This window comes from Carettochelys insculpta, chromosome 14 (assembly GCF_033958435.1).
Source record: "Carettochelys insculpta isolate YL-2023 chromosome 14, ASM3395843v1, whole genome shotgun sequence".
Classification (NCBI taxonomy): domain Eukaryota; kingdom Metazoa; phylum Chordata; order Testudines; family Carettochelyidae; genus Carettochelys; species Carettochelys insculpta.
This window is the reverse complement of record NC_134150.1, coordinates 10,513,362-10,540,603: the sequence shown is the minus strand read 5'-3', so window position 1 is coordinate 10,540,603 and position 27,242 is coordinate 10,513,362.

The window sequence follows — 27,242 nt, the reverse complement described above, 5'->3', positions numbered from 1 at the left end:
GGTGAGGGGTGGATGTGTGCAGGGGATGGTTGGCGGTGGGAGTCACTGGAGCCTGTCACTGAAGCTCTGTCGGAGGGCCTCTCTTTCCTTGGAGCCCTTTCCTAATTGGCCGGGGCTCTGTGCAGGCTCCCTCCAGCTTGCATTAACATCTTTCCTGCTGGAGTGGGGCAGCCACCCCCTTACAGTTCCACACAAATGCAAGTCGATTACTTCTCCCCCCGCCAAAAAAAAAACCCAAACAAAACACCAACACAACAACAAAATGTTATATTGAAGTATTTGCTTATTTTACTAATCTCATGTGCTTTAGAAAAGTGAACTCATAGGCAGCAAAACCAGATGTTGTTAGACATTACTAAAATCACCTCAGGTAGGGTAAGTCAGGAGACGAGGCAACTGGCTGACTGGGAGCTGTGCATTTGAGGATATGCACAAGTCCCACTAAAATCAACAGAAAACAATCGCATTAATTTCAACAGGCTTTTGAGTAAAAAGTAAAGCTCAAATTCAGTACAGATTTAAGCATATACTTGGCTTTCATTAATGTCAATGGCACTTAAGCATGTACTTAAATTTAAGCATATGCTTAAATGCTTCACCTAACACATATGTACTGTTGGCTACCAGCCTTTGATGATCTTAAAGATATGTAGAAAACTAGCTGGCACAAACCTTAAGAGAAAAAATACAAACCTGTTTCTCACATTTGTGAGAGGATACTTGAATGTATTCAATTTATTGCTACTGAAACTACAATGTTTTGGATGTTGTATTAAAATGGATGCTTCAGGAAAAACTGAAATCTGGGTCTCAGAAGGATAAACATTCTTAAATTATACAATCTAAATTTATAAAATGAAAATTTATAATACATTTTCTGTGCCTATTGATCCTGATTGCATTGGCATTGCCCCAACAATTGATTATGTCATTTGATCAGTTTGAGAAAAGGGTGGGAAATATGTTTTTGTGGGCTTTATAAATTCACAGCTACAGCTTTCAAGTCAACTGATAATAAACCATGGAGGTCATAACAAATTCTGTAATTACAACATGGTTTATAATGTAATAGCATACTACAGGCGTGTTTGATTTATCCAGAATGTTGTTTCTTTGAAGGCTACCGCATTACCAATCCCAAATAAATATGCTCCTGGGTGTGTTTCAGTCTTTTTTAGTTTGGTTTGTGCATGTTTGACTATCTGAAAAAATATGGGTTATCACTTTATAGCACTTGTCTATGGACAACATGTAGCTCTGAGTCATCATTCTAAAATCTTTTTAATGAAAATAAAATTGAAAATTGCAAAATGCAACACATCATCCCTTGACCTGTTGTCCTGTATGTGGGTATGTGGATGAGTAAATATTCCTTCTATTCCTGTGCACAAGTGACTAAGATACGGAAAGGTATCATATCACTGTACATCTGTGCCTACCCACTTCTGAAACTGGTACATAGGTGGTGGTGTGGGAATGGAAGAAGCCCCAACTTTGGCTCTGAACATTGCACCAGCCTTCAGTGCCAAACCAGCAAAGGGGATGACATAGGAATTTGCTGCTGGCAGGCCCTCTCAGAGAATGACAGAGCTCTGACAAAAATATGTAATGCAGTTGTGATACAGTTGACAGGCCAAGATTGAATATTTCTTGAAGCAGTTCTTTTGGCTTGCAGTCCAATGTAAAGTTGGTGGAATGTATACATTTCAGGAAGATGATCTTGTCACAAAGATCTCTTGAAATTTCATTTTTGATCCTTGTTGAAACTGCTCTGAATATAGATCTTCAAATCACTTAGTTCTCTTAACTCCCTAAGGAATCCAAAAAGAGTACAAATTTATTGCTGTAACTCAAATGGACTAGATTGAGTAAGACCAAATTTGATGGAGTCAGTAACAAAAGAAATAAAGAAATTAATAGATTCCATAGTGCCTTTCTGCAGCAGATTGAGATGGTAGGCTGCGATTGTGCGATGTCAATATCCTGTGCTACTGACTGGACTCAGAAATGATTGTGTCCCATTGATTGTCCCTTTTGAATATCTTTAAGTTGTTCTGTGTTATCCCTCTCAACATCTCATGTATCGCTGCATGCTTCAATTACAAGATTAGCTTTGTGGATCATTTTTAGCAGCTTCATCCACATGGAAAATACTAATATGCATTCAAATGTGGATGTATACCTCTGAATTGACTTAAACTCAGTGTGAGCCTGTGCTGTGAAAAAGAAATTCAAGCTCACTTAAAGCCTTTCCACAGAGTTCAAATGCTGCGCATCTGGTTTATCTCCATTAATTCATGCTGACCCTCTCATCACTGACATGCTGGAAAGAGAAACAGGCAAATGCTGCTCCAGAAGTCCCCACTTTCAAGTATGGTAGCTGAATATGTTGTACAATTGCTGGATTATTCCCAAGTATGTGATTGCATCCTTGCATGATTCAGCGCAATCAATGCCAACAAGAGTTAGTGTGCAATTGCCAAAACTGGAGAAAATCTAGTTTGACTTCTGCTCAAGAACTGCTTGTGCTCCATTGTGCTTCCTAGCCATATTGGATCCATTGGTGATAGGTTTGGCCAATGCAGACTTGAAAAATTAATTTGAAACCCTCCAGAATTTCTAATACATGAGCAGCGATTTTTTCTCTATTTTTTTTCGTGAAGTTATCCAACAAAATGAATCATTCTTCAACTGAAACCTTTGAACTTCCCGTAATTTTAACATATCGAACAGCTAAGGTCATCTGTTCTTTATGAGAACAGTCTGGAGCTGCATCAATAATAATTGAAAAGTACTTCACATGTTGTATCTCTTCAAGAATTCTTTGCACAAAATGTCCCACACTGCTCAATAAACTCATTTTGTATTCTAGTAGACAGATAATGGACTTGCAGGCATTTTCCACTCTGTTGTAATTAATGAACATGCTTAATATGGCCTGAAAAAAGTGGATCATATTTGCTAAGCAGATCAAGTATACCAAGAAAGTTCCCATTTGTGTGGTCACCAATATGTTGACTGGAACCAACCAAAGCCAATTCCCATTCAGAAACAAAATGAATGATATGTAATATGTGCTCAAGGAGTTTTTTCCAGTTATCAGTTTCTGTGTTTATTTCACCAAGGAGTAAATTGAACTGTCAGCAAGTGCTGCTCTACTAGCTGATTTCCATGTAAGATAGGTATCTTTATGCTATACTGGAGTTTCATGTGCAGGTATTCAGTCTTTCAACTTTCTCCAACCTCTACTGATGCTCCAACTGAGTAGATCAGATGCATTTGAAATATTACTGTTAAAAATGAAACAGGTTACACAGTATGGTAGCCTGCTTTTCCATGCTTCAGCAGAGCCTGTCTCTTGTGTAAATCTCTCCATTTGAAAGAGTCTGTCAGCAGGCAACTGGGAAAAGCATGATTTTCAGCATCGTTTGGTATATTATTCGGAATATGAAAATAACTACCCGAGAAAAAGACTGCATTTCAGCAACATTGTTCTCAACAAGAAGTATATTATCAGGTTTTGATGCTACTGTTGCTACATTGTGTCCTGTGCTAGTCATAAGTTCTTGTTCCTGCTGCACTTTATCCAGATGTCCTCGTTTTCTGCCTGCAGAGGCTCTAAATCAAGTGTAGATGCTGCATCTACCACAACTGCTGGCACTTCTGGTTCTTGGTTAATGACCCCTTAAGTTTGAGGCAGAGGCATTGAAATGTCATTTGTGCATACAAAGTTTTCATCAACAGAACTGGAAGTGTCACTGTCCATATGGTCACCCCTGTAATGGCTGAGGCATCTTTTCCATGAGAAATGATGTCATTGACTTTAAACTCTGAACTTGCTGCTTCACTCTGTGGCTTCTGTCATCTCTTACTTGGATCAAGTTCAAATCTTTGCTTGATTTTTATAAAGAGGTTCTTTTAAAACACAGTAAGACACAATAAATTAATTCACTAAAGGCTATTGAATATACACAATTTTAATTGTATTATTCTTCACAATGAAGATTATATAAGAATGGTTTGACGGTGTTATTTATTATGGCCTTTATTGCCTTTTCTCAAAGTCTTAAAATTTCATCTGCTAACATATTCCCATTATTAAATTCTTGTAATAACAGGTGCGTTATGAATATGAACACAGGGTGATTGCCAAATTAGATATAAAGTTTATTAAACAGCTAAAATTAAAAGTTTATTATCACAAAAAGCCTTTAAACATGAATCTAAAACTGAATGAAGAGGTAGCTTACAACTGAGTCTGATATGGTTATACATACAGTGATTAACATCTGATTTAACATTATATGGTTACACATACAGAGATAAACATCTAATTTACAGGTTAAACTTGTCCTCAAACCAAGCAAAATCACTTCACAATAACAGAATTAATTACGATTTTCAAAAGTGCTAAATTATGCAAAAACTACAAGCTACTCCAGTCACACAGGTGAACACTCAGGTATGACCAAAAAATTGGCAAAGGCCTGAGGTCCCATAATGATTTGAATGAATTTTTGCAGGTGTATATAGCTTCTGTTGTTTTCTCTGTTATAACTGCAAGTTGTATAATAAATGGAAATGACTTTGTCAAAATCTGAGACACCTTTGTCTCCTGAGGCCCAGACCAAATGGCCCTCCTGGGCCCCCCTCGGATAGGGCCCGGCTTCTGGTTTAGGCTAGTACCAAATTATTTTCTCCTAAAGCAAGAAGAATGGCTTACTGAGCCTCAGTGCCCAAAGGCAGTGCACAAATGCTGTGTCACCTTGTGGCATCACTGAGCCCCAGATGATTTGCATTTTCCTTGTTTGAATGTATGGGAGAAAATTCTGACGTATTGACCGTGAATATTGCATAACTTTTCTAATAGCCTTTTCTAATAGGCAGTATTGTTAAAATCTGAGCTATTTGCATAGCCAAAAGCACATGATAAAAAGTGTTGTATTGATGTACTGTATTGTGATTTCATGAGAATCATTCCACACTGCTTGTATTTTCAATTTATTTTGAAGACCTTGCATTGAAGGTTGGTTCAATGGTCATACCAGCAAATAACCTATCCTGAAGTATACCCCAGAATATGCATATGTGGACAAAACTCATGTTTGGTTGCTTTGGAGCCGGATCATGAAAAGCTTACATTTTGGTTAAGAAACTCTGGGCCTGATCCTTCAGCTCTCAGTCGTATCTTTGCCCAGTGTTGATTCACTGAAGCCTATGGGTCAATGCCAGTCCAGTCAGGATGGTTTTTATGAGTACGGATGTTCAGCTCAGCCTTTCATTAAGAGGGTGTAGTCAAAATAAAAATGGCATGTACTACAAAATGCAGTGGATCAGCAGGCTGTGGTTTTAAAACAATTAGAGTTAAATAGCCAACAGCAGCCAAGCACACACAAGTGACTCCTGAAGAACAGACATCCAAAGAGTGCTTTTCTTTTAAAACACTGCTTTTAAGGTGCTACATAAATATGACTACCTTGAACTGAGCATGAGAACAAAAATATTATATGAGCCCCTGTTTGAATCCATAGATCAAGAATACCTCATTCTTTTTTAGTCCCCAGGTATATCTGTATTGTGCCGATGTTTTATTTATTTATTTGGAGACCTTGATCAGAGTGGCCTAGGTAACAAAACATTCCTCCTGCTAACATTTCCTAGACTTTATAAATTCCATTTCCTATGTAAAGAGATCCCATAGTTCTGAGGGGAAATATATTACCTTTTAAATGTGTTTCCTGAAGACCCAAATGTTTTTATTCCTTTAAAAATATATCTAATGAAAATTCTGCAAATCAGATGTAGCAGTCTCAAGTGGGTGGCAAATTCTCTCTAATATTCATGTGCACGATTAAATGAAATATTTTGTCAAGCACCTAACGGCACAGAATAAAAGCAGGAAGAGATTGGAATGTTTTTGGTCAGGAGAAAAAAATTCAATATCCCTCCTGTTCCCTTGCCCCTAAAAAGATAACCCTGCACAAAATATTAATGTATTTAAAAAAAAAACTTTCTAAAATTATATACGCTGGTCTCCCTCTTTCCAGCTTCTGGAATTTCCCTTCCATGATTTTCCTTATGAGCCTCAGCTACATTATAAAATTTTACCTAGTCTGACATGATGCTGACCAGGCAGAAACTTAGATCAGGACAAACTTCTAATATTCACCTAGCAAGGTTTAAATTTAAATGTTCCAGAGAGTTTGCCCTTATCTACATTGATCACTCTTAATGCCATAGCAGCTAACTCAATACTTCTCAACAATTATGAATATCCAAGTATCTTTTTAAATGTAGGCAATGGTATAGAAGTGGTCCCTTGAGGTCAAGATTTGGGTGTGTTGCCCAAGGAAAATATATTGGCCATGTCTACACTACAGCAATCTTTTGAAAGATGATCTTCTGGAAGATCTCTTCCAGATCTTTCGAAAGACCGTGTCCACATACCAAAAGAGCAGATCGAAAGATTAATCCATTCTTTTGATAGAGAGCATCCATATAGCCTACCTTCAACATTCCCTTACTCCCACAAAACTAGATTGGTGTAAGGGAATGTCGAAGTGGGGTGCTTATTTCGAAGCTGCCCCATCTACACTGTCAATCTGCAATTCGAAGCCCGCACTTCAAAATTCGCAGGGTTACTATTTTGCTAATGAGGTGCTGAATATGCACATTAGTGCCTCATTAGCCTGCTTTGAATTGCCTCATTACCATGTGAGTGTAGAAGCAGCCTTAGATAGATAGGGCAATGCAGTAGGGAAGCTTCTAATGCCTCTGTTCATTATCACTCTGTGGGTGAAGAGCCACTGTTCCTCAGGCTGCCAATCCAACCCCTAAATGAGCATTAAAACAACAGAATTCAGACTGGAAAATATATACTCAGAACATGCTATTTCCTAGAATGCCTTTTGGCAAGGGAGCAAAGGCAGTGCTTTTTAAGCAAGTCTCTGAAGATTGTGGATTTCAAGGAGACCGTTTCAGCTCATTCACATTTCACTCTGCTGTTTTAAAACAAACAAAAACTGCAAAGAACACAGGCAGCGAGGAGGCTAGGAGAAAAGGGGTTATTAAGTTGGTCACAGAAGTCTTATCCCACCTCAGAAAACACATCCTGAGCTCACAGAAAGGAGCCTATTATCCCCAGATAACAATACATCCATTTTCATAAGTTCATTTCAAACTTAAAAAATAATCGATTTCATTGTTCTGAAAATTCTGCAGTTGTTTCCAGGCACTTTGGTGAGAGAATAGAAAATGAAAAATTCCTTGTTGCAGCCAAAGTCCTAGAACTATTGAACTTATACAGAAAAATTGCACTGGAGTGTTCAAAGACAGCTATCACTACAGAGCCATCACACCTCTTCAAATCAAATGGCTTTCCAAACAATGCTAAACAAGGGAATTATTCAAATAACATCCTGCTTCTAACCATTTGTCCACTGATTGAGGCTGAGGTGCACAATAGAAGGGGATCACAAGCTACGGGAATAACAGTAACAAAGAGGAAGCTGTGCTAGTCTATACACTATCAAAACAAAAAGCAGTCAAGTAGCACTTTAAAGACTAGCAAAATGAAGACTACCTAATAAACCATTTTGCTAGTCTTTAAAGTGCTACTTCACTGCTTTTTGTTTTGATATGGGAATAATAGTTTGTTTGCATGATTCACTCCAATCCTTCTATGCATTGGTGTGTAGCTGTGCAAAAAATCCATTGTTATCTAACATGTGCAATTCTTACAATGAAAAAAAACCCAGCAACAATAGATGTCACGCTGGGATTTTCAAATGAGATTGAGGGAGTGAGCTGGCCAATTCTCAGCATTCAATGGAGGGAGCATTTAGCTTCCTGAGGGTCATCTGAAAAGTCCAGCCTTAGAGCCCAATGTACGCACCTTGTCAACACGGTTCTGCAGCACCTGGTTCAGCCCCCTCTTTCTCAAGGTCCCCTGAAGAGCTCCATACAGTCTAAAGACAGAAAACTAAACTCCTGGGCTGAGGTTCAACTGTATTAAATCTGAAACACATTTGAAATAAAGGTCTCTTCTACTCAGACCAAAACAGAAGTTTCTCTGGTCTATAATCTCCCCCCTCAGGTTCTGGGGCCTATGTTTCTCAGTCATGTCCTTCCCAGACTGTAATCACCCACCTCAGGTTGAGGGAATTCCACAGACCTCCTTTCCTAGGCCTTATGTTCCAGGCTCTCAGCAGCTCCTCCAGCTGCTTCTCTCATGAATCGTTTCAGTATCTCTGAGTAATTCCTTGGCTTACTTCCCTAGGAGGAGGGAAATCCAGAGGTAGCAGTGCTTCCCCTACTACTGCCCACTCCCACCTCCATAAAGGCCCGCCACCTGCTCTTAAGCCCAACTTGGCATCAGATAATCAGTTCATAGAGCCCTGGATCCCTCTGTCATAGGATATATCTAATAACAGCTGGGTGGTGTGAGTCCATGCTCAGGCAACCATGTAAACATTAGCTCTGCTCAGACTGTCAGCTACTTTTACAGCACCATTTTTAGAGGGCCGTTTGCATAGAGCAGGATGCCTGTGTCGTGAATACCTGGGCTGGTAAGTGGAGTAGGGGTGATACAGGGTGCTCTGTGTCTGTATCTATAGACATGGCTAATCAATACAGCACCAGGAGCTGGTGCTCAGCAAAAGATAGTCTTGTTCCAGGAGCTTGTAAGTCTGAACATGACTTTCTTTGGCTGTGTTTTATATTGGTTCTTAATAAGGAGACGTATCATTCCCCCATTGCCTGGGAGGGATCCACACTCAAAATAATTCAGCCTTTGGATTCTCAGAGATCCTTTCCATTGGGAACCTGCATTAAGGGATGCACCTGGCCCTGTGGGATTCCCTGGCAGTGCATCTCCAGGGCACTTTTTTTTTTCTTTAAGTGGATTCTTCCTCTTTCCCCCTTAACATGCCACTTGTGTATTGAGCAAAAGGAACCTTTGTTCATGTGCCTAACAAATCTTGTGACAAAATGGGTTGGAAACCAGGCCAATCTGTATGCACAGTAGCAGAATTGCATTGCAATCATTTTGCATAACAAACTTGCCTGCTACTGTAATATCTGTTTTGTTTGAATGAAAGGCACCTACTGCTTACCATTTAAGCATAATGATGAAGGCTGATGTTGAGAAAGACTTCATGAAAGAGCAGCCTGACAAATACAGTTGCTGAACTTGAGTTATTTTCTTCTGATAGGGGATCTTTCCCACCTTAATTTCGAAGTATCTATTTTTTTTAAAAAGTAATTCTTAAGGTTCATCAGAAATGACTTGGATGATCTTCCATTAAAAGAATTACTTTTATCCTCATTCAAATACATATTGTATTGGCTTAGAAACATCAAAGAAGCAATGCTTTACATATTCTATTTCTAAGTAAAGAAAAGGAGTTCTGTCTGTATTAAGATTAGTAATGTTGATTCTTATAATGAAAAATGCACAAAAGCAATATTTTTGATGAATAGGTAATAGAACAGCAGTGAATAAGAGAGCATTAATTTTTCTTCAGTGGCTCACTGGGATAATACACCAGAGGGTTTTGAACGAGTATCAAGTCACAAGTAAAATGAGGTCAGTGGTCTCCCCCTCTCCCCTAATGGACATTTTTATTGACCTCAAAAATACACCACACAGTTCAGGCACAGCTGACAATGTCTGCTTGTCATGACCTAGCATTAAAGCAGTAGGAATGCTTTCTAACAGGTCAAAATTGCTTTGCAAGAGCTTGGATAATTCTCTATGACCATACCATATGCAAGTGTTACCTGAGACACTTATGTGAATTAGGGCTGGAGCAGAGGAAGTGGGATATTAGAAGCAACACATGCTTACCCAAAAGCAGATATTTTTTGCCAATATACTAGTAAGTGACCAAGCACAAAGACCATTTACATCCTATGCCAGGAGATGGATGGGACATACATGTCTGTTGTGCCCAGCACAAGAGAGTCTTTGTTATGTTTCCCAACAGCAACCGAGCTATTTATACTCTGGGACTTAAGCACTGCTTTCAGTCTTTGTGATCTCTCACCACAGTGCCTGAGTGCTTCAGGTATTACAGTGACGAGGGCCATGTGAGATGTGGGAGGGAGATGGAAGGAGGGAGAAAAGGTATATCCATAAATAAACCATCATAACCATTCTCCAAATGTTTTCATCCTGCTGCCAGCTGAAGGGAGTAATTTACAATATATTTTCACTTTTCAAATTTTTCACTTTTTCATTTGACTTTTACAAAATAAAGAGATTTTCCCAGCAAACAAGTTTGGAACATTTCCCCACCATCACTCTCTTTGTTGACCAGCTGTACGTTACAGACTAAGGGAGGGCCAAGGCTATGGGGTCTGGGCAGGAGGGAGGGAGCAGGAGCAGGCTGAGAATTGGACAGTCTGGGCAAGAGGAAGGGTGCAGGAATGGGCTGGGGTGGATGATCTGGACAGGAGTGGGTTGCAAGAGGGCTGGGGGGTGGGAGATCTGGGCCGGATGGGGTGTAGCAGAGGTCTGGGATGTGGGGTCTGAATGGGATGGGGCAACTAGTAAAGATGGAAGGGAGGCTGCAGAAAGGGGGTAGGAGTGAGGATCTAAATGGGACGGTGGTGCAGGAGCAGTCGAGGGGCACAGGGTCTTGGCAATGGGGGTGTGCATACCTGCTTACCCCTGGATGAATGTGGACATGCCCTTGCCCTTCACTTCCAGGTACCTCCCTCCACTTTTCTGAATGGCTGGAATTCCAGACAATCAGAGCAGCCTGATGATGCCTCCAGGCAGCTGCTCCACCTTTCCTGCCCCTGGCTGGGGGAACAGTGGAGATCAGTAGCGGCACCAGGCCAAGCCACTTCCCCCCTCCACCCCCATCCCAATTCCTGGCAGAACCTGTGCTTGCCAGAGCCAGCCTCGGAGGCTCAGGGCCCCGCACACTGAACCCCACTGCAGGCTGGATAATATGGAGGGGAGCCCCAAGCTTTAGGGTCCGGATCCAGCCAAGCCATAGCCTGGGTCTGGATGATAGGTCGGGGGGTTCCCCAATCCTGCACTACAGATAATGTGAAGCCAATTGTAACCTCTTCTCTCATGGTATGATCTGCAGAATACCATCATCATGTTTGAAGTCTGGTATTACAATTAGCTTCTAGTTGGCAGTTTCTAATCTTTTTTTTTTGTTTGTCTCTGTCACTCCTTTTCATATGGACTGAGCCACTGGCTCAGCCTGTTGCTTTAAGCCTCACAAAAATAACAGGCCAATCAGTCTGCACTTTGTTTCAAAGGAAGAAAGAAAAAAGTTCAAACAAAGAGAAAACAAAAAAGCAGTCCAGTAGCACTTTAAAGACTAACAGAATAATTTGTTAGGTGATGAGCTTTCGTGGGACACAGCCACTTTTTCAGATCTTCTTTAGACTAGCACAGCTTTCTCTCTGTTACTATTCAACATGCAAAGAGAAAACAGTTCACCTACATTCTACAACACCCAGTACATTGGCTCAGGACACCCACGTAATTCTAAGTTTCACTGACAAACAGGTTTTTCAGTGGTTAGGATTCAGAAGCTGTCTGAAGTCAGTCAAGTTGGAATTAACAAACAGAGTATAAACTGTAAGCAGATGTGTAAGTGAGATGAGCAAGGGAGAAAAGACGGCCAGATTAGGACTTGGTTCATGGGGTCTTTTAAGAGCTGATGTAATTTCTGTAGAACAAGCAAGAGATGGAAGGAGCAGAGAAAAGGTAAACAAAGGGAAGCAGTGAGCCATTCCTTACCCCTTTAAACTCTAACCTGTAAGAAAGAAAACAGTTCTTGTGATTTTGAAGTTATTTTAGAGCCTACACTTGTGGGATCACATTTAAAGGGACAGTCCCATATTTAAGCTCTCTTGCAAGTTTCCTTATTTTTTCTTTAAAATGGGAACATTTTCCAGTATTTTCTGCCTCCCCCATCAATACTGGTGGGTCCTGCTGTAGGCCAGATCCCTGTTTGCCAGCTTATCAGCAGCTCCAATGGGCCAATGAGGGGGGCTGGTGTGCATGGCTGGTGTTGGGGTTAAGATACAGCACTCTCTCCTGCTGAGCACCCTCTATGTTCAGGTTCACTGTTGTGTTCCCTGGCACAGAGTGCCCTTAGAGCTTAACCCCTACCTACCCATGCAGTAGGAGGACAGGAGGTGTCTGAGTTATGTTGTTGGCCAGCAGCAGCTTGGAGGTGTTACCTGCCTGAGGATACTATGAGGGCAGAAGTGGTTACCTTGTTTCCATCCACATGGGAACCAGAAAACAGGGAATGAGATGAACTCTGCATAGATACAAGCCATGTCATTCCTTTCCCTCCCTTCCCTGAGATTGCAAGCAGTATCCCACACCCTTCCCTCCTCCACAGTACCAAAAGTTACCTTTGGGAGTAAGACAAGATGCACAGGACACGCCAGTAGAGGGAAAATGCAACAAGGGGAAAAGCTCTGCAAGTATCAGGTGGTCAGAATGCCAGAGAGTAAAAAAAAATTCTGTTGCATTTTTAATACTGATTTATGTTAACAGAATATACATGAAATGAAGTGTCAATGGCTGGAAGCGTCTGTCTGCTCAATTCACAGATTCCAAAGCTATGCAGTGTATCCTCCACTACTGGAGAGACAGCACAAGATGCATTTTGTGTTACTCATCTGATTGCATGACACTCCCTGTAATATATAAAAAGTCACACAATGTTGATATTAAAAAAACATCTGTGTTAAAACACATCTGTATGTGTTTCCAGTGCCAGACCTAAAGAATAATATAGTTGGAAGGTCTGATGCTAAAGGACACAGGAGAGCTGTCCTAAAAGAGTACAGGTCACAGTACAGATAACTCCTGTTAATACTAGCACGGGGGTGGGATGCAATCCATACAGTATCTGTGTAAATCTAGGGATGCTCTCCTGGATATTTCCATGTGAGTCCCTCTACCCCAGGAAGCATTATCTGAGGCACACTGCACATGCGGGTCTATAAACACGCAGCTCTGATATGCACAGAGATAGATACAAATGTCAAACTTGGTTGCAGTCGGAAACACAAACCCAGTGTGAAAACAACAAAGTAGTTGTGGTAAACCCGGTGGTAGACCCTTACCTGGAAGCTTCCGGAGCCTTCTAGAAGGACAGTATAGTGGGTCTATTTGGAGACCAGGGAGTGGGTGGGCACACTTAATAGAAGAGGGATCCCATTAAAAAAAAACCATGGCCCCAACAGAGTGCAGGGGACAACTGAAGAAAAAACAGGGATGGGACTGGAGGTCAAAAGGTTTAAAACGAGGGAACCAGAAGGGGACACCGAGCAGAGAACCCTGGACAGCGCCCACTGCCCCTCAAAGGTGTCGAGACAGCCAGTGGATGCTGCCCAAAGGAACTCTGCCCGGATTCGTGAACAGAGAGTGGAGCGGAAATAGGCCCCACAGTCGCAGGCTTCCCCCGTGCCAGCCTCCTCTCCCGAGTGTTATAAATGGCTACCTTGGCCATAGCCAGGAGGAGGCTGACGAGGAGGTCCCGCGACTTAGTGGGGCCATGGATGGGGTGTGCTAGAATGAGGAGGTGCGGGGAGAAGTGCAGCCAGAAACCCAGCAGGAGGTTCTGGAGGAGCCGGAAGAGAGGCTGCAACCTGACGCACTCGATGTAAAAAGAAACAGGTATCGGGGAGGGGGGTGAACCGCGCCAGGTACATGCCTGTGCTCACCGCCACATGCAGGATTCTCCAGCTGATGTCCCCGGTGGGCTGTGGGACCAGGGTAAAATAAAGGCTGGCCCACCACGGCTCCCCACCCTCCGAAGATGGTAGAAGGTCCCGCCAATTGTGGCCTGGGCAGGACATGAGGGTGGGATAGTGGAGCGTGTGAAGCACGAGCGTGTACAGATGATATCTGGGCGTGGTTCAAAAGGGGACCGGCTGCAAGGCGTGCAGCTGGCTGGGATGATGCAGGGGAGGGGGGCGGGAAGGCTCACGGAGCTGGGGGCCCATGGAGAGATCTGGAAGGCCAGGAGTCGGGGGGGGGGTGCACCCTCTTGCAAGACCCGGCGCAGGTAGGCGTGAGCAGCTTGTGGCAAGGCGGCCTTCACCTCCTTGAGTACATGCCAGGGAGAATGTAGGGGGGAGACCCCCATGCGCTGGGTGAGCGCCGGGGCCTCCATCCAGTCTCCCTGGCCGTAGTCCAGGAGGTCTCCAACCCTGGTGATTCCACCGAGGATCAGCCTCCAGGACACCGCAGGGGACTCCGCCGCCTGCACATGGAGGTACAGGTTGTGTAGCAGGGGCTCCACGAGGAGGTCTTCCCTCACGACGGCCCCTAAAGACCTGGAGACTGAGAGCAGCTGCCAGGTGCGGAGCAGGTCCTGGTGGAAGGCCGGCAGCTCCAGGAGGTCTCGCGGATGGCCTCTCAAAGGCAAATAAAGGAGCTGCAAGTCCAATTGGAGCCCTCGGAAGCAACAGAGGAAAGCGTGCGCCAGTGTGCTCCACGCCGGACTATCTGCACTATTGCTGTTAAGGAGTCCCTGCAGGGCCCAGAGGCGGAAGACATGGACCTGAGTGCATAGGCAGGTCAGACCCTGCCCTCCCTCCTCTTGGGGGAGATGAAGAACCCCTGCAGGGACCCAGTGCAGTCCTGGCCAAAAGAACTACCTTCTGGAGGTGGGCCAGGAAACCTGGGGGTGGGACAAGGGTGTTGAGATGGTATCAGAGCATGGACAGGACCAGTTGGTTAAGCACCAGTGCCCTCCCCTGTAGGGAGAGGCACTGGAGCAGCCCCGCCCACCTCCGCAACTGCTCAGCCACCCTGCCATCTAAAGCCTGCCAGTTTTCCGGTGGAGAGGGATGTGTGGCAGATAGAAAGATGCCTAGATAGGATAGCGGACCCGCACTCCACTGAATGGCCTGAAGCACAGGTGGGAGGTGGCCCACCTGCCACCCAGCCCCAACCACCAGGCCAGAGCTCTTGACCCAGTTGACCTGGCCAGAGGAGGCTGCCGAGTAAACAGCTTGGCAGGCCTCCAACCGCACCAGGTCTCCCGGGTCCTGGACCATGAGGAGTATGTTGTCGGCATACTGACAGAACCAGCTGCAGCTCTGGCTCATGGAGCACCAACCCCGTCAACCTTCATCGAAGGAGACTGAGGAAGTGCTCGATGGCCAGAGCATAGAGCTGGCCTGACAGCGGGCAGCCTTGATGCACACCTCGCCCGAAGCTGACCGGAGAGGTCAGGATCCAGTTGAGCTTGACCAAACACTCTGAGGCAGTGTACAGCACCTGGAGAAACCCGATGAAATGGGGTCTGAAGCCAAAGGCCCGCAGAGTGCCCAGGAGATACCTGTGGTCCACCCTCTCGAACGCCTTCTCCTGATCCAGGGACAGGAGGGCGAACGACAGACCATCCCTACACCCAAGCTCCAAGAAATCCCGGACCAGGTAGAGGTTGTCAAAGATGGTGTGGCCCAGGACGGTGTAGGTCTGGTCGGGGTGGACCACGTCCTGCAGCACGAACCCCAAGCGATGGGAGATGGCTTTAGCGATAATCTTGTAGTCTGTGCTGAGGAGCGAGATGGGACGCCAGTTCCGAAGGTTGCGGGGTCCCCCTTTTTGGGCAGCAGGGTGAGGATGGCCCGCCTGCACGACAGGGGGAGGACCCCGCTTTGCAAGGACTCAGTCCAGACACTGAGCAGGTCTGGACCGAGGACGTCCCAAAACACGTGGTAGAACGCCACGGTCAGCCCATTCATGCCTGGGGACTTGTTGGTGGGCATGAGATGGAGGGCTTCCAAGAGCTCAGCCAGAATGAAAGGAAGCTCTAGTCGGTCCCGGTCGCCCGCGCTGACTGAAGGGAGTTGGTCCCAAAGCACTCTGCAGGCATCGGCATCGGTTGGATCCGGGGAGAAAAGGGTGGCGTAGAAGGCGCGAGCCCTCTCATGCATCTCCGCCAGATCCATAAGAGGGGTGCCATCCTCCGCAAGGAAGCAGAGGATATGTTTCTTGGCACCCCTCTTTTTCTCCAGGGCATAGAAGAAGCAGGAGCTGCGGTCCATCTCCTGAAGGAACTGGATCCGTGACCTCACAAAGGCCCCCTGTGCCCAAAGGGCATCGAGGGCCCTGAGCTCGTCCCACTTCTCCTGGTACGTGCCGCAGAGGGATGGATCTCCGGGGCTGGCGGCCAGGCGCCTCTCCAGCTCAAGAACCTCCTGCTCCAGCTGTCCTATCAACACATCCTGCCGCCGGCTGGCCCCCCCAGGTATAGTCACGGCAGAAGAGCCACGCACGCACCTTTCCCAGATCCCACCGCCGCCACGCCAAGGGAAAGGCACACTGTTGCCCGCACCAGGTCAGCCAGAACTCCCGGAAGGATGCCACGAAGTCCACATCCTCCAGCAGCTTGTTATTAAAATGCCAGTAGGCCGACCTCCGCTTCCCCGGCGAGAGGGAAGCCTTCACGGCCACTGAGTGGTGGTCCGAGAAGGGGGCCGGCCGCATGCTGGAGGAGTGGGCCCGCAAGAGATGGTGGCGAGAGATGTAGATGCGGTCCAACTGGGAGTGCATGGATTTGTGGCCCACCACCCGGAAGTAGGTAAAGACGGTGTCCTCATCCGGGGGGTGGCTGCGCCAGACGTCCACCAGGGAGCGATGATTGATAAGCTCCCTGAGGACGTCCGCAGCGGCTGGGCACTGCTCCGTCCCCATAAAGTCCCGTTCCTCAAGGGTGCACTTGAAATCCCCGCCAAGGACCAGGCACTTGCGAGGATCGATGGAGTCAAGGAAGGCCACCACCTGCTGGAAGAAGGATGTTCTCTCCAGGCCAGAGGTTGGGGCATAGACGTTGACGAGGTGGAGGGGCAGCCCCTCCACCTGTACCCGGAGATACAGCAGGCAGCCTGGCACAACCTCGACACTCCCCAGCACCTTGGGCTGCAGGTCTGGGGAGAACAGGGTCGCCACCCCGGCCCGATGGGCCGAGAGGTGACTAAGGTGGACCCCGTCTCCCCACTCCAGCAGCCAGCTGGCTTCTGCGGCCAAAGTAGTGTTGGTCTCCTGGAGGAAGGTGACCAACTACCCCTGCCCCCCGGAGGAAGGAGAGCACCCAGCACCTGCGGAGACCCAGCCCGCAGCCCCTGGTGTTCAAGGTGGCAAAGATGATCGGCGGCATTTAGAGGGCTAGGGAGGATCCTCACTGGAGGGAATGCCAGCAGTCCCCGTGGGGCTGCGCAGCAAACCGTGGCTGATGCCATAGGTGATTAGGGCACCACGGAAGCCGCAGGCCCGTTGGTAGGCCATGGTGTCCCTCCTCCCGGTCCCCTTGCCCTCTTTCAGAAGGGCCCTCACAGACTCAAGGATGAGATGGAAGTCACCCCAGCGCTGGAGGGCGAGAGCTACTTTGTTCTTGGAGCTGCGAACATCCTCCAAGAACTCGCACATCTCATCCGCCAGCGCATGGGGTGCCAAGGCCTGGGGGTCCTGAGTGCCCCTCAGCCTCAGGGTCCTGAGTGCCCCTCGGCCTCGTATCCTTTTGGGCTCCGCAGCTGGCAGGGAAGCTCATACAGTGGCTGGGGCGTGGTTTTGGGAGGACTAGGGGTGGCGGAGGGAGAGCAGCCCCAGAGGTGCTGGGAGAGGGCAAGACAAAGGGGGCATCCCAAGGGACTGCGGCCTCGGGGGCAGTTATGAGCAGACGAGGGTCAAGGGGAGGTGCAGGAAGAATGGGGATGGGGGCAAAGGTGATAAATGTATTGGGGGGAGGGCGAGTGTCGTGGAGAGAAGGGAAAGGTGGAGGGAGAGGGGGTGGGGGAGAGAGAGGAGGAGGAGGAGGGGGGAGAGGAGGAGGAGAAGGGTCTGGAGGGGTTTGGGGCGCAGTTTCTGGGACGGGAGTTTGACTGGAAGAGGGGGTGGAAGTGGGGGTATGAGTAAGAGGGGTGTGGGGAGAAGGGGCTTTTTCAGGGAGCAAGAGGGGAGTGGGGGATAAGGGCGAGGTGCCATTGTGTCTAACAGCAGGCACCAGTGAGGTGGAGGGGTCAGCATTGGGGTTTTCGATACCGGGGGGGACAGGGTACGAGGGGAACACAAATCTCTCCAGGATATCCAGGGGCAGGACAGCTACAGCTGGGAGGTGATCCTCAGCTGCGGGGGGTGGTCGCACCCTGTGACATCCCAGAACAAGGGAGGATAATGATTGGGGGATTGCTGGCAGGTGGGGAGAGAGAAGGTGAGGGGGGCGGCTGGGTGTGGGTGGCTGGCCCACAGGCCTCTAGCAGCAGACCCTCTACGCCCAGAGCAGCCGGCATAAGGTCTAGGGCCTCGACGTCCTGCGAGAGGAGGGCAAGGCCAAGGCTCATCTACTCCGGGCACCCTGTGACAGTGGTCTGGGCAGCGGCCAGAGGGGTGTCGGAGGAGGGCACGGGCTCAGGACAAGCCCCCTCTGCCCCTTTGGGCTCGGGCTCCGGGACAGGAGGGGCGATATTCTCCATTGCCGCCACGGCAGCCTCAGTCACCCCCGGCAGATGGTCAGTAGCCAGCGGTTCAGCAGATGGATCAGGGCTGGCGGCTCTTTTTAATGCCTTGCGTGGCACATCCACCCCATCCTCCGACAGGGTGAAGTGCCGGGCACGTGCACTTCTTTTCTTGCGCTTCCCCCTTACCAATACCCAGTCCTCCAAAGAGGTGGGCTCAGTGGTAGAGGAGGAAGGACCAGGGGACCGAGGCAACGAGGAGGGAGGGAAGGTGACGGAGGACGGGACAGTGAGGGAAAGGGACAGCCCGCCCTGGGGTGGGCCCTGTCCGGGTCCTGCCGCCGGCCCTGCCTCCCTCTCCTCCACAGATCTGGCTTGAATGCCTGCTCGGGCGCTGGCGCCTGCTTCTTCTTGCCCCTCACCATGTGCCTGGGCATCCTCCGACACCCGAGCGATGATGGTTCCGTCCAGGGCGAGAAGAGGAGGGACGGTCCCAGGGCCTGTCACGGTCAGGGTGTCGCCGGTCGTGGGGCTGGCGCCCCCCGGGTCGGAGGAGGTCCCAGGCTCTTCTCTTTCATGCCAGGCCAGGGGGCAATCCCTCTGGACATGCCCCACCGCCCGACACACGAAGCACCAGGACTCCCCCAAGGTGTAAAAGACCCGGTACTGGGCCCCTTGATGAGGCACCAGTATAGTCCCATCCTGGACCACCCCGCCCTGTGCTTCCACCGGCAGCAGTTGGATTCGTGCCTGCCGGTGGAAGGAGAGCACGTGCTGTAGGGCGGGGTCTTTACAGCCAAGAGGGAGGGGACTCAGGACCGACAAGGGTCAGCCCAGGGAGGTGAGGGTGGAATTGGGAAGGAAGGGAGGGACAGAGGAGAAAACCACCTGCACGCCCAGATCCTCAAGCGGCTTCAGGGGCACATAGACGCCCCCGACCGCCAAGCCCCTCTCCACCGCCTCCTGCACGGTGGCCTCCAATGCCAGGAAGAAGATGATCTTCCCGAACATTCGAGAGGCCACCACCACAGTCGCGGGCCCCACCACCCGTGCCAACGCCCGCACATAGGTCTCCACGTGGGGCAAGGCTGACACCATGAGGCAGCGGACTCCGGGGAAGGGGCCACGACCGTCGGGGATGGTATTCTGAGCGGAGGCGGAAGGAGCAGAGTGCAAGGCGGCCGCTGCCACCTGGGTGTACGACCTGGGGGGTGGGGGATCCGATCAGTGGTGGGAGCAGCGGGGAGGGAAAGAGGGGCTGCAGCAGGTGCATCGGCAGCTGGCGTGGAGGGCCCAGCCACAGGAGGTTTGGCCTTCCAGGCAGGGCTGTTGCCCTTTTTGGTCCCCTGGCCCTTCCTGCCCTTTTGGGGGCGTGGATTAGGGGCAGGGTCACTGGAGGAGGATGCCGCGGCGAGGGCAGCAGGAGCCCCGGAGCCCATGCCCATGCCCAAAACTGTCAGAGCTCCCAGAAGCCCTGGATGAGTCGGCCGCTGATGCAGAGGTGGAAGGAGTGACAGTGGGGGGTGAGGGGGCATCTATGGACAACCCCCCAATGGGTGGGGAGGCCATTTTATAAGGTATAAGGGTTCATGAAAAATTGGGAGTGGGTCCTTTAACTAGTGGGGGAGGGGAGAGGGGAAAAAGAAAGAGAAAATGAAAATGAAAATGGCTGCCCCTCCCTTCATATTGGAGATAATGGGGGAAGAGGAGGGCAGGCATAACCTGCCCACGGCTAAAAGGCCCCTCTCACAGTGAGGGGGGGCCCACTAAAAACACCCAGTCACCAAATGGATACGGGGGACAACAAAGGAAAAAATAGGGACGGGAGTGAGGGTCAAAGGTTTAAAATAAGGGAGCCAGAAGGGGATACCAAGCAGAGGACCCCGGACAGTGCCCACCGCTCCTCGAAGGTGTCCAGATAGTTGGTGGACGCCGCCCAGAGGAACTCTGCTCGGATTGGTGAGCGAAGGGAGGAACGGAAGTAGGCCCCACAGTCACAGGTCGCCCCCTCTGCCAGCCTCTTCTCCCTGGTTTTGTAGATGGCCATTTTGGCCATGGCCAGGAGAAGGCAGACGAGGAGGTCCTGCGACTTTGTGGGGCCACGGATAGGGTGTGACAAGATGAGGAGGTGCAGGGAAAAGTGCAGCCAGAACCTCAAGAGGAGGTTCTGGAGGAGCCGGAAGAGGGGCTGCAGCCTGGCGCACTTGACGTAGATGTGCGCCAGGTTCTCCCTCGTGCCACAGAAGGTGCAGGTCTCTGGGATGGGGGTGAACTGCGCCAGGTACACGCCTGTACTCACCGCTCCATGGAGGATTCTCCAGCTGATGTCCCCGGCGGGCCGCGGAACCAAGGTGGAGTAGAGGCCGGCCCACTGGGGCTCCCCCCACTCCGATGGCGGCAAGAGGTCCCGCCACATGTGGTCGGGGCGGGACACAAGGGTGGGGAAGTGGAGCGTGTGAAGCACGAGCACGTACAGAAGATGTCTAGGCGCGGTTCGGAAGGGGACTGGCAGGATCGTGAAGCCGGGGGCCCACGGAGAGGTCCGGAGGGCTAGGAGTGAGAGGGGGGCAGGGTGCACCCTCTCGCAGGACCTGACCGAGGTAGACATGAGCAGTAGGCGGCAGGGCGGCCTTCACCTCCTCGAGTACGCGATGGGGGGAGCATAGGTTGGAGAGCCCCATGTGCTGGGCGAGCACCGGGGCCTCCATCCAGTCCCCCCGCTCGTAGTCCAGGAGGTCTCCGACCCTGGTAATTCCACCTAGGACCAACCTCCGGTGCACTTCGGGAGACTCCGCTGCCTGCACACGAAGGTGGGGGTTGTGTAGCAGGGGCTCCGCGAGGAGGTCTTCCCCTGTGGTGGCCCCTAAGGACCTGGAGGCTGCGAACAGCTGCCAAGTGTGGAGGAGGTCCTGGTAGAAGGCCGGAAGCTCCGAGAGGCCTCGCGGAAGGTCTCTCCAGGATAAATAAAGGAGCTGCCGGTCGTATCGGAGCCCTCGGTAACGGCGGAGGAAAGCGTGCGCCAACGTACTCCATGCTGGACTATCTGCACTGTTGGTGTTCAGGAGTCCCTGCAGGGCCCAGAGGCGGAAGACATGGACCTGAGTGCGCATGCAAGTCAGGCCCTGTCCCCCCTCCTCCGGGGGAAGGTGGAGTACCCCTGCAGGGACCCAGTGTAGTCCTGGCCAGAAAAACTCCAGGATTAACCTCTGGAGCTGGTCCAGGAACTTCGGGGGTGGGACGAGGGTGCTGAGGCAGTACCAGAGCATGGACAGGACTAGTTGGTTCAGCACCAGTGCTCTCCCTCGTAGGGAGAGACACTGGAGCAGCCCCGCCCACCTCCGCAGCCGCTCAGCAACCCTGCCCTCTAAACCCTGCCAGTTTTCCGGTGGAGAGGGATGCGTGGAGGATAGAAAGACGCCCAGATAGGACAGCGGACCCGCACTCCACCGGACGGCCTGAAGCGCAGGTGGGAGGCAGCTCGTCTGCCATCCAGTCCCGACCACCAGGCCAGAGCTCTTGACCCAGTTGACCCGGGCGGAGGAGGCCGCCGAGTACATAGCTTGGCAAGCCTCCAGCCGCGCCGGTCTCCCGGGTCCTGAACCACAAAGGAGAACATCGTCGGCGTACACCGACAGGACCAGCCGTAGCCCTGCCTCTGGAAGCACCAACCCCGTCAACCTTCGATGAAGGAGACTGAGGAAGGGCTCAATGGCCAGGGCGTAGAGCTGTCCTGAGAGCGGGCAGCCTTGTCGTACTCCCCGTCCGAAGCTGACCGGAGCGGTCAGGGTCCAGTTGAGCTTGACCATGCACTCCGAGGCAGCAGACAGCACCTGGAGAAACCCGACAAAGTGGGGTCCGAAGCCGAAGGCCTGCAGGGTGCCCAGGAGATACCCGTGGTCCACCCTGTCGAACGCCTTCTCCTGGTCCAAGGACAGGAGGGCGAATGACAGGCCGTCCCCACACCCAAGCTCTAGGAGATCCCGGACCAAGGACAGATTGTGGAGGATGGTACGGCCTGGGACGGTGTAGGTCTGGTCTGGGTGGACCACGTCCTGCAGCACAGACCCCAAGCGACAGGAGATGGCTTTAGCAATGATCTTGTAGTCCGTGCTGAGGAGCGAGATGGGACGCCAGTTCCTGAGATCGCGGGGGTCCCCCTTCTTGGGCAGCAGGGTGAGGACGGCACGCCTGCACGACAGGGGGAGGACCCCACTTTGCAAGGCCTCGGCCCAGACACTGAGCAGGTCTGGGCCGAGGACGTCCCAAAACACGCGGTAAAACTCCATAGTCAGCCCATCCATGCCTGGGGATTTATTGGTGGGCATGAGACGGAGGGCTTCCGAGAGCTCGGCCAGAGTGAGAGGAAGCTCTAGCTGGTCCCGGTCGCCCATGCTGACCAACGGGAGTTGGTCCCAGAGCGCCGTGCAGGCGTCGGTGTCGGTCAGATCCGGGGAGAAAAGAGTGGCGTAGAAGGCACGAGCCCTCTCTCGCATCTCCACTGGATCTGTAAGAGGGGTGCCATCCTCCGCATGAAGGCAGAGGATGTGTTTTTTGGCACCCCTCTTTTTCTCCAGGGTGTAGAAGAAGCGGGAGCCGCGGTCCATCTCTCGGAGGAGTTGGATTCACGACCTCTCCAAGGCCCCCTGTGCCCAGAGGGCGTCGAGGGCCCTGAGCTCATCCCTCTTCTCCTGGTACGTGCTGCAGAGCTATGGATCTCCGGGACTGGCGGCTAAACGCCTCTCCAGCTCAAGGACCTCCCGTTCCAGCTGCCCTATCAGCGCATCCCGCCGCCGGCTGGCCCCCCGAGTATAGTCGCGGCAGAAGAGCCGCGCGCGCACCTCTCCCAGATCCCACCACCGCCGTTCCGAGGGAAATGCGTGCCGTTGCTCGCGCCAGGACAGCCAGAACTCCTGGAAGGATGCCACGAAGCCCCGGCGAGAGGGAAGCCTTCCCGGCCACCAGGTGTGGGCCTGGGAGAGATGGTGCCACGAGATGTAAATGCGGTCCAACCGAGAGTGTACAGATTTATGGCCCACCACTCGGACGTAGGTGAAACCAGCGTCCTCATCCGGGTGGTGGCTGCGCCAGACGTCCACCAGGGAGCGATGGATGAGAAGCTCCCTGAGGACGTCCGCAGCAGCCTGGCACTGCTCGGTCCCCGTGCAGTCCCGCTCCTCGAGGGTGCAGTTGAAATCCCCGCTGAGGACCAGGCACTCGCGAGGATCGATGGTGTCGAGGAAGGCTGCCGCCTGCCGGAAGAAGGGTGTTCTCTCCGGGCCGAATGTCGGGGCATAGACATTGACGAGGTGGAGAGGCAGCCCCTCCACCCACACCCGGAGATACAGCAGGCGGCCAGGCACAACCTCGATGCTCCCCAGCACCTCGGGCTGCAGGTCTGGGGAGAACAGGGTCGCTACCCCGGCCCGGTGGGCCGAGAGGTGACTAAAGTGGACCCTGTCTCCCCACTCCAGACGCCACTTGGCTTCGGCGGCTCGGGTAGTGTAGGTCTCCTGTAGGAAGGTGACCGAGTACCGCCCCCCCGAAGGAAGGAGAGCACACGGCACCTACAGAGACCCGACCCGCAGCCCCTGGCATTTAAAGTGGCAAAGATGATCGGCGCCATTTGGAGGGCTGGGGAGGATCCTCGCTAGGGGGGCACCGACGGTTCCCGTGGGGCCACGCAGCAAACCGTGACCAACCCCAAAGGTGACGAGGGCATCACGGAAGCCGCGGGCCCGTTGGTAAGCCATGGCGTCCCTCCTCCCGGTCCCCTTGCCCTCCTTCAGAAGGGCCCTCACGGACTCCAAGATGGTGTGGAAGTCCCCCCAGCGCTGGAGGGCGAGAGCAACCTTGCTCTTGGAGCCGAGAACGTCGTCCAGAAACTGGCGCATCTCACCCACCAGCGCATGGGGTGCCGAGGCCTCAGGGTCTCAAGAACCCGTTGGCCTCATGTTCTTTTGGGCCCCACGGCCAGAGAAAAAGTTGGGGTAGGGAGTGGGGTCTCAGTTTGGGAGGGATGAGGGCGGCAGAGCAGCCCCGGAAGTGCTGGGAGAGGGCGGTACAAGAGAGACCTCCCGAGGGGTTACGGCCTCGGGGGCAGGTATGAGTGGGCAGGGGTGAAAAGGAGGAGTAAGAGGAGGAGGGATGGGGGCAGGGGAGGTAGAGATCAGTAGGGGAAGGGAGGGGTCGTGGGGGGGATGGGGAGGGGGCAGGAGGGGAGGGAGAGGAGGGAGTGGGGGGAGAGGAGGAAGGGGAGGGTTTGGAGGGGGAGGGATTTGGGTTCTGGAGCAGGGCATTGGCTGGGAGAAGGTATGGGCAGGGGTGGCAAGCGGTGGGGCCAAAGTGGGAGCAGGGGCAGGAATATGGACCAAAGGGGTCTCCAGAGGGGGGGTTTCCTCGGGCATTGGCAGGGGAGAGGGGGGTGAGGACGAGGTGCCGGCACTCTCGGCAGGAGGTGCCAGTGGGTCGGGGGGGTGAGTGTCAGGGTTTTCGGTCCCGGGGGCAAAGGGGGGGTACAAGGGAAACCCTGATTCCCCTTGGGCGTCCAGGGGCTGGACGACCTCCGCGGGGGACTCATCTCTAGTTAAGGGAGGGGTCGCCCCTTGGGACGTCTCAGGGCAGAGGGAGGTGGCAGTTGGGGGATCGCTGGGGGGAGGGGAGGGGGAGGGTGGGAGGGATGGTGGAGAGTCAATAGGAGGCCCACAGGCCTCCAATAGCAGGCCTTATATATCCAGGGCCACCGGGGTGAGGCCCAGGGCCTCGACATCCTGGGAGAGGAGGGCGAAGCTGGGGCCCACCTCCTCCGGGCGCTCCGCAGCAGCCTTCTGGGTAGCGGCTGGAGGGGTGTCGGAGGAGGGCGCAGGCGCAGGAAGGGCTGTCTCGGCCTCTTTGGGCTCTGGCTCCGGGGCCGAGAGGGTGTTATTTTGCTCGGTCACCGCTGCAATGGCCTCTGTCGCCCCCGGCAGATGGTTGGTAGCCGGGGGTTCGGCGGGTGGAGCGGGGCTAACAGATCTCTTGGGTGCCTTGCGCGGCACCTCCACCCCATCCTCCGACGGGGTGGGGTGCCAGATGCGCACACTCCCTTTCTTCCGCTTCCCCCCCACCAGTACCCAGCCCTCCAAGGAGGCGGGCTGGGCGGTAGAGAAGGAGGAGGGGCCAGGGGATAGGGCCGACAAGGAAGGAGGGAGGGAGGAGGCGGGTGGGGCGGCAATGGAGAGGGGCAACCCGCCCTGGGGTGGGCCCTCTTCTGGTCCTGCTGCCGGCCCTGCCTCCCTCACCTCCACGGGCCCGGCTCTTGTGCCCGCTCAGGTGTTGGCGCCTGCTTCTTCTTGCCCGGCACCATGCTGCTGGGCGCCCTCCGACGCCCGAGCGGCAATGGATCCGTCTGGGTCGGGAGGAGGAGGGGCGGTCCCAGGGCCTGTCACAGTCGGGATGCCGCCAGTCTCGTGGCTGACGCCCCCCGTGTCAGAGGAGGTCCCGGGGTCCTCTTTGTGCCGGGCCAGGGGGCAATCCCTCCGGACATGCCCCACCACCCGGCACCCAAAGCATCGGGCCTCCCCCAGCGTGTAGAAGACCCGGTACTGGGCCCCTTGATAGGGCACCAGTATAGTCCCCTCCTGGGCCACCCCACCCTGTGCTGCCGCCGGTGGCAATTGGACCCGGGCCTGCCGGCGGAAAGAGAGCACATGCCGTTGGGCGGGGTCTTTGCAGCCTAGGAGGAGGGGACTCAGGACCATCAAAGGCCAGCCCAGGCCGGTAAGGAAGGGCAGAAGGGCAGAGTTGGGAAGGAAGGGTGGAACAGATGAAAAAAACCACCTGCACACCCAGGTCTTCAAGCGGCTCCAGGGGCACGTGCACGCCCCCAACCGCCAGGCTCCTCTCCACCGCCTCCTGGGCGGCGGCCTCCGAAGCCAGGAAGAAGACGATCTTCCCGAACATCCGGGAGGCCGCCACCACGGCCGCGGACCCCACCACCTGTGCCAACGCCCGCATGTAGGTCTCCACGTGGGGCAAGGCAGCCACCAGGAGGCAGCAGACTCTGTGCCTCCTGGTGAGCGCGGGGAGGGGGCCGTGACCGTCGGGGATGGTAGTCCCGGCGGAGGCGGAGGGAGCAGGGTGCGGGGCGGCGGCCGCCGCCTGGGCATACAACCTGGGGGCTGAGATGTCGGGGCCTCCAGGAGTGGTGGAGGGAGCAGGGGGGAGGGAAGAAGGGGAGGCTGCGGCGAGTGGTTTGGCAGCCTGGGTGAGAGTCCCCGCCATGGGAGGTTTGGCCTTCCAGGCGGGGCTCTTGCCCTTTCTTTTCCCCTGGCCCTTCCTGCCCTTTTAGGGGGGTGGGTTCAGGGCCGGGTTACTGGAAGACGCCGCGGCGGAGGCGGCAGGAGCCCCGGAGCCCACGCCCGCGCCCTCAGCCGACCTGGCGGCAGAGTTGTGAGCGACCCTGGAGGAGTGGGCCGCCGTTTCAGGGGTGGGAGGGGTGACAGTGGAAGGCGGAGGGAGGAGGGGGTCACCGGATGACCCTCCAGTGGGTTTGGGGGTCATAGTGGTGGGTTTAAGAGGGGAGAAGTTTATTGGGGGTGGGAGCCTTTAAGAAAGAGCGGGGGAGGGGGAGGAGAGTGGAAGGGAAGGGAGGGGTGAGGCGTGGCTGCCCCTCCCCTACCAGCCAGGCTGAGGACCTGGACAGGCAGGGGTGGGGCAGGAGGGTAAAAAAAAGAAAGGAAAGGGAACACAAAAAGGCCACAACTCCCAACACAAGATGATAAGTTGGCTCCTGTTTCTGCACTGGGATG